The sequence below is a fragment of the Protopterus annectens genome, chromosome 13.part0, assembly GCF_019279795.1.
Source record: "Protopterus annectens isolate FY-2018-M chromosome 13.part0, PAN1.0, whole genome shotgun sequence".
Taxonomy (NCBI): domain Eukaryota; kingdom Metazoa; phylum Chordata; order Ceratodontiformes; family Protopteridae; genus Protopterus; species Protopterus annectens.
The window spans coordinates 927,870,866-927,884,066 of record NC_056747.1 but is presented as its reverse complement, the minus strand read 5'-3'; the positions used below and the strand labels follow the sequence as shown (position 1 = coordinate 927,884,066).

At 41.6% G+C, this 13,201-nt stretch overlaps 1 protein-coding gene across 2 annotated transcripts in view; it reads left to right on the top strand.

The window, feature by feature from the left end:
* The window catches only part of WNK4 (WNK lysine deficient protein kinase 4), an 895,969-nt gene that overhangs the window by 234,705 nt on the left and 648,063 nt on the right, over positions 1–13,201 (top strand). The gene's annotated exons all lie outside the window — the stretch shown is intronic.

Below are 13,201 nucleotides of genomic sequence, written 5' to 3'. Positions count from 1 at the left end.
GCCTAGTATGAACCTATGAACTGTTCATTCTCAACTGTTCGAGCTCATTACAGAGTGAAGGGAGCCTCTCAGTTAGGAATTTGCCCGTCCAGCATGTCCATGTATGTTCTATTCAGTCGCTTACCGCTTGCTCAGAGGTGACCTTTGCCCAACATACAAGGCCATGTCAAACCCAGATTTGATGAATATGCTTCACCTAAAAAAATCTAGATCCATCAGAGCCACAAGGGCGGGAGACTTAAACCTCGACACGGCTATTAATAGGACATGCTGGAGGGATAGATTCATCACCCAAAGACTCGCTATGCTGTGGAACAAAATCACGGTATATGTGAGGCAGAGCACCTCGCTGGCCTTGTTCAAGAGAAATCTTGACCAATGGATGGGAGATCGCAGATATACCCCAGGGATTACCTCAGTGTCACTGCTCGACAGAGGCACAGCAAAATAATGGGTATGGTTCCCCATACTAAAGGGGTGGCGTAAGCCACAAAACCATGGGCTAGGCTTGTAAATGCCCTCGGGCAGATAGCCTAGTATGAACCTATGAACATGTGTGTACTGCTATAGTACTTCTGCCATATGTTGCATGTGTGTGTGTTGTGGGGATGCACAGGTAATGGCCAGATCGTCTGCACAGGTGACACGTCTGACACATTCTGGGTGTTCATCCATACATACTGGATGTGTGCTGCCATCCAACCCTGTGATGTGGACACACATTACTCAGCCTGGATATACATATCTGAACAACACCACAAGCACAGTACACTACCTTGCTATGTATGCATGTTATTACACAGTTATTCAGTAGTTATGACAGTGATGCTATCCATGCAGCCCACTGGGCCAGTGGAAGCCACAACACACACCGCCAGCACCTTTGCATATGCTTACCACAGACATCCCACATACTGCATGTACTGTGCACACAGTTATCTAACCCAGAACAACTGCACACCACTTATTAATCCTGTCCAGTGGACTACAGATACAGGCATATTGTATAACAATAGTAGGAGGCTACTGCAGCACAGGGCAGATTCACATGACGGGAAGGCATCTGTTGTCTGCAGTGTTAAGATGCTTCACATTCACCAAATGCACAGATATTGCCAACATTGTTGCAGACAGTTTAGGTGCAGGTACCCCCATTGTCCTACACACGTGTTATTAGTTATCCCAGATGACTGTAACCTCCCTATCCTCTCACATGTCCAGGTGAGAGCCACCCTCATCATTGCAGAACACATATCATCACTGTTACGAAATGGTATCCCTGGATGTGTGCTACATTCACCCCTGGAGGACATAGCACCACATGACAGACTGATATTAATCCCTGGCCATACTACAGGATATGTACCTGAACAGTGCCATACATACACAGTGGTCCCACACCAATGAGGAGGAACCTCTACTGACCCTGGGAACTACTGCATCATATGCACAACTGGCCTTGTGTTCTAAGCTATGGAAGTGTTAGTTATGGCCCACATGTACAACAATATTACATATGTTTATATTTCATGACTATCTACACACAACCTATCTCATGGACATACCTATAGATAGTGAACTATGATACATTTGGAGGTGTCACAGTATACACAGGATTAACCTGCTACTTTGCATTACCTGTGTTTGTGGCAGCTGTTGCTGTGCCAGTGGTGCTGCTTGCTGCTTGCTCCTTGCTGCTTGCTGCTGATTTTGCTGCTGGCAGTCCTAATATTTGTTTGGTTGTTTGGTTGTTTGGTTGTTTGGTTGTTTTCTCTGTCTCTCTCTCTCTTTATCCGTAGTGTTTGTGCAATGAATGTATTGCGTGAGTGTAGTGTGGGAACTCAATGCTTTTGTAGGTATCTGCATAGGTCCATGTGATGGCCTCTGCACCAATTGTAAGGCAGCATTTGCTAATTGCATGCAGCTGGGTGTGTACTGATTGCATGTCTCACTGTGATTTCAGGACACTGCTATAAAAGGGTATGTGAGATAGGCGTTGCCCTTTCAGATTGTAGGGCGTGGACCATGCTGGTATGCTGTTGACAGTGTTTTGTGAGTGTGAAGGTTAGTACATCTACCATGCTTCATGCTGTGTTGTAGATTCAGGTTGCTGCATTTATCTTGCCTGTTCCCTATAGTGAGTGTGTATGCATACTGACACCTACAACTATATGTCATATGTATTGCTATATAAATATATATATATCTGTGTACATATACATACTTTCATATATGTACATTAGCTGACATTATTGGGTACAAGCTAACAATTAGCAGGGCTGTTTCTGTTAACACTACACTAGTATGGGAACCCAGTAATTGGGACTATAAAAGTCTGCATGACATGCTTTGGGTAGTAGACATACTATATTGCCTTTATCTTCATTCCTACTATTACATGTTCCACTTATTTAGCACTATATTCCTGTATGAGAGTCATGGCTTAGTGGTAGGTCATACAGACTAGTGTTACAATGGTCTTGTGGTAGGGCCTACTAGTATGCTCATATTCTGCTTTTGAGTTGAGTATAGGGCCTATCAATCAAAGTGCTGGAGGCACCTTTAAGCAGTTAAAGGGTTTAGTAGGTCTCACAGGAGCCAGGCTGTGTTGCAGATTCTGGTTGCTGCATATATCTTCACTGTTTCCTGTAGTGAGTGTGTATGGCTACTGAGACCTACAACTATATTTCATATGTATTAATATATATTTATATATATGTATGTGTAGATAAACATACCTTCACATATGTACATTACCTTACGTTACTATGTACAAGCTAACAGGTAGCAGGGCTGTTTCTGTTCACACTGAACTAGTATGGGAATCCAGTAATTTGGCCATTAAAACTCTACCTGACATGCTTTGGATAGTACATCTCCTATATTGACTTTATACTGATTCCTACTATTGCATGTTATATTTATTTTAGCACTGTGTTCTTGCGAAGCAGGCATGGCTTAGTGGTAGGTCATACAGACTAATGATACCAAGGTCCTGGGTTTGAGACTGACAGTGGGAATTTTTTTTACTTTGCAAACTTTCAAACTGAGTACAGGACTTGTCAATCAAAGTGCTGAGGCCACCTTTAAGCAGTTAGAAGGGTAAGTAGGTCACACAGGGGTCAGGCTGTGTTGCAGATTCAGGTTACTGCAATTATGTTCACTGTTTCCTGTAGTGAGTGTGTATGGCTACTGAGACCTACGACTATATTTCATATGTATTAATATATATTTATATATATGTATGTGTAGATATACATACCTTCACATATGTACATTACCTTACATTGTTATGTACAAGCTAACAGGTAGCAGGGCTGTTTCTGTTCACACTGAACTAGTATGGGAATCCAGTAATTTGGCCATTAAAACTCTACCTGACATGCTTTAGATAGTACATATCCTATATTGCCTTTATACTGATTCCTACTATTACATGTTATATTTATTTTAGCACTGTGTTCTTGTAAAGCAGGCATGGCTTAGTGGTAGGTCATACAGACTAATGTTACCAAGGTCCTGGGTTCAAGACTGACAGTGGGAATTTATTTTTCTTAGCAAACTTTCAAACTGAGTACAGGACCTGTCAATCAAAGTGCCATAAAGGCACTTTTAAGCACTTTAAACCAGGTCTGCGCTCGTTTGTGTGGAGCTCACGCATGCGCACTGGCGGTGAGCTCCACTAACACAACCGCACACCCGCGCTAATTTCTTTGAAAGAAAAGAAAAAGGGGTGACAGGAAAGTGGTGAAAAAGGGGTCACAAAGAGGGTAAGACAGTAGGGAAACAAGCGTGGGATTTGCAGGAGGGGTATAGGTAAGGCCCATAAATGCCCATGTCTTTGGCAGCAACAGCTGTGCATTTCCATGTATTTTGGTGAGACATTGGAAACCTTTCACCCCTGAGAGAGGTGTCAGGACAACATTAATATTTGTTGTAGAGCCAATTGTAATTAACTGTTTCAATGTCAAGCAGACATGTGTGCGACATGGACAGCTATGTATGGGGCGTAATTTTTTTGTGGGTACAGAGTGCCCTTTTTTTTTTTCAGGTGAGAGTGGTATGTCAGGTGAAGGAAGTCAGTATAGCTGGGGAGGTAGGTTGGGTAGGTTAACAGACAAGACAGACAAGACGCATACAGGGGCGGTGTATGACACACGTGGGGGGGTTACACAATTGACGGGGACGGAGGTTGGGATTTCCAAGATGCATGAGCCCACAGATGGCAACAGTGGAACTGATATCCCCACCCATAGGCAGTTGCCACTGTTCCTTCACAGCCCAGGACGGAGCTGTGCTGGGGCTGTGTAGGCGGGGCAACGGCCAGGGCCGTTAGCTGTGCCACACGAGCCTCAAGCTGGCGTAGGGGCCCAAGTACAGTGTCTTGGATCTCCCTTCGCACCACAGACCGGACACCGCGGAGGGTGAGTGGCCGAACCCCTCCGGCCACACTTGCAGAGGGGAGTCCGGCCCCATCCCCTGCAGCGCTTCCACCCGAAGGTGGCACAGGGCCACCGGAGGGTCCGCCTGGGCACTAGTGCCAGGTGCAGGCGCCAGCTGAGGTGGGAGAGGTGGGTCGCTGGGACCCGCCTTCCCAAGCGTTCTAGGTTTGTGAGTTGTTATGTTAGTTTGGGTTAGTGGCATTTTATTCCATTCAGATTAGTTGTAACAGCATGCATTGGTATTCCCATCAAACAAACACCCAGATATTAACACCATTGAACAAGGGGCATATCAATATTACATGCATTATTTGAACAGAAATACACAGTCAAACAACATGAGGGTTGATTAATGGCAACAGGCCATCAGATTTGCAGGTATGAACAGGGCACATGCACGAACAGACATGCATATATTTTGAAACGGACAAATGTCCATGATTAATGAAATGTTCACATACCATTATTTAGTGGGTGTTGTTATATGGAATTATAGGGTTGGGCGGAGATAGAAAGTGATGACACATTCATATGTTACACATTGATTTACATTTGTATAAGGTACACAATTAAGTTGAGGCTGATGTTTCAAAATAAATTTTATTTGACTGTCAAGCTACACCTGTTACAAATACATCACTATCCTACTTATTTTGAATTTGATCAGATACATCATCCTGCTACACTTTGATGACAGGACAGGGGACAACTATGGCTGTTTAGTCTGTCAGATAATCATTCATTCTATCTGCAAATTGTTTACTGTGATCACCATATACAGCATTTCGCCTAGACATTCCAGATTCTGACACACTTAAATCAGTTTGGGATATTAAGTTGTACTTCCCACATGCATTTAGTTCTGTAGAAACACACTGGGGCTACTGTATTCAGGGGTTATTACTACTTTATTTATTCATACATGACCCTTTCTGTCACTCTCACACATCCTGCAACTTCACAGTTCAGGTTGGTACTTCTAGGCTTTGTTCACATGTTAGACTGGTGGTGATTCAAACACTTTCCAACAGCCTCACTTCTGTCATGATTCAGCATTTCAACAGGGGATATATCTCACATATGACTACCTCGGATTCTAAAGCTGTACTCTTGGGACTACTGCAGGTTACACTATATTTAATTCATGGTGGGACATCTGTATTACAGCACTGTTTAATTCTATCAATTATATTTCCAGTTACACTTGCATACTGATGAACTTGTTGCAGCCATACCTGCAGACTTACAATTCCTTCTTGCACATTATATTACTTTTAATCAATACACTGCAGTGTTCTGATACATGCTACAGTACAATATTTATTTACAAGTAATGGGTGGGGTTACTAACCTGCATGGTGGCGCAGCCGCACCAGCCTACGGCCATACATCTCGCGATTCACAGAGCGGACACCTGCAGCTGTAATACGAAAGAAGTAATATTGGACTACACATCTCCATGGTATCAGCCAGTTGAAATCCTTACATACATAAGCAAAATGTAACTTACTCAGTAGTGGGGCGTTGGGCATATCCCAGGCCTCCTGGATCCATTCGGACAACTGGTTTTCCTTGCGTCGCTTCAGGTCCGCATGGTGGTGACGGACCTGCTCACCAGTGCGTGGAATGCCAGTAGCACTGGTCAGATCACGAGCCAACTGGTCCCATGCCTCTGCCCTATACGCTCCCCATGAGACCTGGCCCTGCATGAGTTGGGCCTCGTGATGATGGACAAGGAGCCAGACCATGTATCTGGACTCCTCAACGCCCCAACGCTGTGCTCGAAAGCAACGTCCCTCACCTACTCCACTCATTCTGACTGCAGGTCTGTTCTACAATCGTTTCTGCTGTGTATTCCCACCTATGGGGCTTATATATGCCGCTTTTCCCGCACATTTCTCTGATTGGCCGTTTTGGAATTGTATCTACTTCACTGAAAATGCTTTCTCATGCTCCATTCTGGATTTTATCCCATATATATGCTATTTCTGCATTTCATGGTATTGCTGTCATGGCTTAGTGGTGAAGTACCTTGACTCTAGTGCATGGTATCCTGGGTTCGACTCTGGCAACTGACTTTTGATTTTCCTGACAGAAATGAGTTGAGGACCTGTCAATCAAACTTGCCAAAAGCACTTTTAAGCATTTAAAACCAGGTCTGCGCTCCTTTGCGCGGAGGTAACGCATGCGCACTGGCAGTTAGCTTGTGGGAGCGTCGCGCAAACGGTGTGCGCTGGGATAAACCTTAATTAGCTAGTGACACACATGTTCAGCTAAGCACAGCTAGTTGCAAACGGTTTCAGCCTATTAAACCGGTGCGTAGCAACGAGCATACAGTTTGCAGCTTTTTAAACACTACTCAGCTACGGGCATTCCGTCTCACAGCAGCTTAGCTATCAGTACATTTCTGACTATTTTTATTATTGTGTTACTTCGGAATATATGCTCTATTTCATTCCATTTTACAAAAGGGAATACATTTACATTTGTACAATACTGTCAGGGGGCTTTTTCGTGCTTATTTACAAAAAAAAAAAGTTGTTGTGGGGGCTCGAACCCTGCCTGCCTACTCTTAGGCCAGCAACTCTACTGCTAAGCTATTACTTCTTGGCTTACTTTGCATATTTAGTTCTTATATCCTTTTCCACTGACTGCTAACTGCAATTGCGCTAGTAGCACACCCGCGCACACGAGCGCACACAGTAGCAAACATTTACGGGGTTTAAAAAAAAAAAAAAGGTTTTAATTTAATTTTATAACATCTCTTCACTTTATACACTGATGGTCTATCGGGGCATGTGTTGTGTAGTGTGTTTATTCACATTTCCATGGCCTCTCTCGTGGCTGTTTACTTTCAGCCATTCTAGTCTTCCGGGGGCGTGTCCGCTTGCAGGGCTTAGCCTACAGACACGCCCCCTACTCTCTTACACGGACCGTGTAAGAGTTACTAGTGTGATTCAGCATGCCTCATGCACCTCATGCATATGCATGACATGCTGACATCACACAGTTTCACTGCAGCCTCCGTGTAAGAGTTATAACTCTTACACGGAGGCTTCCTGAATCTGGCCCTATGTTGGAACAGGTGGAAAGAAGGGAAGTTCTAGATTGATACTCAGCTGTGTTCTCTGTCACTGTAACTCTCATCTGATGAAGGGCAGCACTGGCAACTGGGATTTCAGGGAATGTAGGTGCTGGATCCAACAATTTCATGCATACCATTGAATTTTCCTCATGTGGAGACAGGCCAGTGGTATCATGAGAATTATTGACACCATCATTCCTAGAATTTTTAGGAATTCTATTGCCAAGGCAGTGTTTTTCAAGAAAAATGAATGAAACATCATCTGGTAGGAAAGGACCTTGTCTTTAGGAAGGAAAGCCATTCTTTTGTAAGTGTTAATTAAGCACCCTAAGAAGATGAGTCATTCTTAGGGTGTCAGGCATGACTTCCAAAATTCAACTTGAACCCTAGCTAGGAGAGTAAGGTTGAGACCTTCTCTAATGATACCAGACTCTGCATAGATCAGCAAGTCATTGAATTAAGGAAAAATATGAATGCCAAGAGTCAAGCAGTGGGCCACTACAGAGGCAAGGCATTTTGTAAACACTTGACATGCAGTGGTTAGCCCAAAGGGCAGTTCAGAGAACTGATAGTCAGAACCAGACACAACAAATCTCAGATATCTCCAGAAGTTATAAACAATGGAGATGTGGAGATATGACAATATGAATGCTTCAAGTCCATGGTCACCATTAAGCAGTGGCCAGGCAGAAGAGGAAGCAGTCTTCAGGGTGAGAATCGAACTTCCTCATAAAACACTGCTAATTAAACATCCTAAAAGTTACAGTGCTGGACTGCACCAACTTCTTTCCCTGAGATTCTAGCCACTTTCCTAGTTTATCTTGAGGGACTGGGTTTGATGAAGATATAATCTTTGTATTGGAAAAGTTCACTGGAGCCCCAGAAGCAGGGTCTACAAACAATGGGACTTTAAGGTCAGACATTATCAAGCACACCCTGAATTTTTTAAACACTTTTTTAGGAAGAGACTTATTCAGCATATGAGAATTTTCAAGCTTTCTTAAAAAACATGTTTCCAATGCTGGGACCAGCTGGGACCAATAGAGGGAAGGTTGTCACATACTCGGCCTCAACCTCCAAAATATCATATACTCTGCTGATCTCAAGGGCAGCTGATGATTTCTCCCAGTTGAAAACATCCCTAAAGTTAGCCAACATTTTGAAAAAGAAAACATCTGTTTGGGTTTTTGAACCTTCAATCTCAGAAAAACTGAGTGATCAGAGTCTGACACTTCTGAAACTACAGATTCCAGGTCCCTTTCAAAATTAGGATCCTTTGGTAGTTGAACGGGGGTGGTAGAGTCTGCATTTGTATCCCATAATCTATAGGCTGAACAGCAGATCTAGCTTTAACCACCAGTTCAGATGAAAACAGAGTTGTATATTGTTGCTCTGCAATGTGATGTGTATTCTGTCTCTTTTGCATGCACTGCAGTAGTGGTAATATCCCGGGTGGAGATATATCAACACTGTTAACAGATTCTGCACCCCTGGCCTCCACTGCACCTAAATAATCTGGTTCTCCCATACCTGAACCAGGCAATGGTACAGCCCTGGAGGAAATGTCTGACCCTAGTGTTATGCACAGTTGTGGTGTTAACACCACACCAGGGGACCTGGAGACATAATAAGGCTGAGGCATATTTCTTGATTTACTTCTATGTTTTTTAGGTGCAGAAGTGGTAGATGGTTGGGGGGCACCATATCCAAGGCCATCAAGTAAGGGGACAAAAAACTAGACACAGCAGTACCAAAGAATAGTTGCATGGTCAACTCAGTAAAAAATAAAATAAAAAAGGTTAGTTTCAGCCCCAAATGATTAGAAACAGCATAAAATGGCCTTAGGCAAAAAATCAAGCTCAAACATATGAAAAATTCCTGCCAGAAATGATTAACATACCAAATGGCACCAGAATCATGATTTAAATGCATCATTTAAAATAATGTAAACATGTCCAGTAACCTCAAATAATCACAACCTCAAAGAAAAAACTGCGAAATCAACAATGCTTTCTTGTCAAAAGATTCAAAATGAAGCTTTTAAACAACATAAATAACAGATGCAATTAACCCATGACTCTGAAAGCACAAGGCAATGATAGGAAGTGCCTTAGGGCAGAAATTCATTTAAACATTCACAAATGGGCATACAACATGTTACAAGGGTTAAAAACCCACTGAAACCAAGACGGAGACTTAGCTTGTAATAAACAGTATAAGCCTTACGGTGCAGGTAAAGTTAAAGGCAAAGCACATACAATTTCCATTCAGAAAAAACAAACAAAACAGCAGAATACACTATTCAAGCACTGAGAGAAAAAGGCAGAGGGAGAATCCTTCTGTTGTTATGGTACTAGAAAATTGGAAGGGTCCTGTCTTTGGGTCTGTAAGGCAGTCCCTTTACTGTCAGGTGATTGCCCATCACACTGACAAACAAGCAGTGGGAGGGACTCTGAGCCTTGGTAGACTGCCAAGGAAAAGGGACTAAGACACTATTATCCAAATGCTGGTAAGGTAGTGTGTTTCCTGTAATAATACAAGATTTTTCATTAGTTACATGAGCTAGTGCCCACATATTCCACTTATCCGCTTTTTTTTGTTTTGGCTTCCTCAAAAAGCATGGCCATCTGCAGGTAGTCAGTGCCTCTTCTTTTCTCCAGCCCCCTCAGACTAATTGGCATTCCCCCTCCAGATTAATAAAACCAACCTGTGGCCACAGATGACAGAGCATTCTGCATCTTCGGTGGGAGGAAGGTCCCATCCACTCTTTATTTACCCTATATTTTCCTGAGGGGAGGAGTATGCAAGGACATAAGTAATGCAAACACATGCTCATGGAGGCTCCTACCCATGACACTTTGACATCTGCCTTTCCTTCTGTACACTTATGCACCTATATTTTTCTAATGCTGCACTCCAGCCTCTACCTAATTGCACAGCACCATTGTGTCTCAAAAAAAAAATCCATGCTGTTCCTCCCAAGATATGCAGGTTGGCCCTCTGCATTCCACTGTTGTTAGTCAGTCCCAGGTTATCAGCCTTGTAGGCAGATGCCTTGCCCATGCACCAGAAGGCCAGTCTCCTGCACCAATGGGCTGGTCAATCTATCCATGTTTCTCCTTTTTTTTCTTAGTTACTGTTTCCCATTCATTTCTATTTGATGTGGTAAATTAGTTTTTTTTTCTGCAAGTTGTGTATTAAATGAGGTTTTACTTTATTTCATTAGCCGTTTATGAATGAACTGTCTTCTGGTGCTTTTCTTTATTTATGAAATGATTTTTAACATAATAAATGTCTTGCCTGAGATTCTGGTACTATTTTAATAGTGCAGTGACAGTTATGTCAGGATATATTGAGTTTTTTGTAGGTAGTTCAATGTTATTTAGTTTAGTTATATAGCACCTGTCCTTTCTGTCATAATGCCATCTTTCTTGAGGGGATAGCAATTTGCAAACCTATTTTTATTTCATATTTTACATGTGTTTCTTATTTAGTCTATTTTGATAACTGCCCTTCTCTTTTCTCTGTCCTACTTAGCCTCCTATAACCTTAGATCTCGCAGCCACTCAGGATCTATCTTGTGACCACCTAAAACCAGACTTCAGTACTCAAACCACTCCCTTTCTACACTTGGACCCAAGCTCTGGAGGAATCTTCTCTCAAATCTTAAAGTCCTCTCTAACTCCTCATCCTTTTGGGCACAAATTAAAGAACACACATTCTGGGCTGAGACTGAAATTAGTCCAATGGGATCAGTGCTCTACCCCAGTTAACAAATTATCTCTCTCTCTCTCTCTCTCTATATATATATATATATATATATATATATATATATATATAGGTGTGTGTGTGTGTGTGTGTGTATATATATATATATATATATGTGTGTGTGTGTGTGTGTATATATATATATATATATATATATATATATATATATATATATATATATATATATATATAGGTGTGTGTGTGTGTGTGTGTGTGTGTGTGTGTATATATATATATATATATATATATATATATATATATATATATATACATAGATATATATATATATATATATATATACATATACATATATATATATATATATATATATATATATATATATATCAGTAAATCAATCAGTCTAAGGTCGACTTCATGTTTTATGGTCTGATTTAGCTGAGGTAATTGATTTGAGGGTTTAACGCTTATTTTTAAAGCATGCACATTTTTTCACCTTAATTGGGGTTAAGATAAGGTGGAAATGAGAAAGGTGATACTTAGTAAGTTTGGGCTCAATGTATAGGAGAGGTATTCAGCAGGAACTTAAGTTTAGTACTCCATGTGTCAGTGAGGTAATCCGATGTAGAGCTAAAACATTAAACATTCAAAGACAAGGTTCTTGATATTCCGTGTATAAGCGTGTCACTGCAGTCTAATGCTGATACATAATAGTGATTCAGTAAAAAAGGTTCATTTCACTGAATTACTCTAGTGTAATGCTGCTACAAAAGAGTTACTCAAAGATGAGGTGCTTGGTATTCTATGTATAACTGAGTTATGCTAATGTAATGCTGATACATAATGTGGACATTGTGATAGAGTTACAGGTACACAGCCAGATGGTAATACTTAACTGCCATCCAAAGACAGGATTATTTACACAACAATGTTTTGCTCTGTATGGTTCTGTATGGCAGAATATAATTTCGTACACTATAAGGACAGCATACTTGTGCATACATATGAAGTATATGTCTAAGTAGCAAGGCGATGCATAAGGACACCTTCGTAATCAGAATTCTGACACACACACAAATATAAAGTGTTTTACAAGTAGAGAGTAGGTAATATAACAAAATGTACCTGCTGGTCCAGGTTGCTGGATATACTGGAGGAAATGAAGAATGGGTAAGATGTACAAAATAAAAAACAGGTTTTAAGAAGTCAGCTGACATAAATATGCATATTTGTTGGTATATTCTTTTAAGGATATATAAATAAAGAGGTCAGGAAAAAAGTGGGAGAAAGGTAGAAGCCAAACAGTACAGGCTCAACATCACTTAACAAATACTGACTGATGGGAAGTATTGGACAGGTGCGACCTATCTAGGACATTGATAAGCCAGCTGCTCCAAATCTGTGTCACAAATAAGAAGGTATGCACCTGTGATATCTTAGTAGATATGGATTGTAATATGACAAAGTACATACCACCTGCTATAATATTCTAAGAATGTTCACTGCGAGAAGCAAAGTTGAGTTGACCTAAATCCTTCTACGTGGCACACATTGTCACAAAAGGTTCCTCATCTAGGAAAAAAGAGATCATTGTTCCCCTCTACTCATCACTCATTAGACCCATTATAGAGTACAACAACTGGAAAGGCCACAGAAATACCTTAGAAAGAGGATTACTGGCCTCAGACAGATGCCCTACGCAGACCGTCTCAAAAAACTCCAGCTTTACTCCATCACATATCACCTACTTAGAGGCGATCTCTGCCTAACATACAAAGCTATGTCAAACCCAGAGCTGTTGGACATGCTCCACCTAAAGAAATCCCAATCCCCCTGAGCTACACGCTCTAGGGACCTAAACCTTGTCACCACAATAAACAGAACATGGTGGAGGGATAGAGTCCTGTCCCAGAGACTTCCCATACTCTGGAACAAACTACCTGTCTAT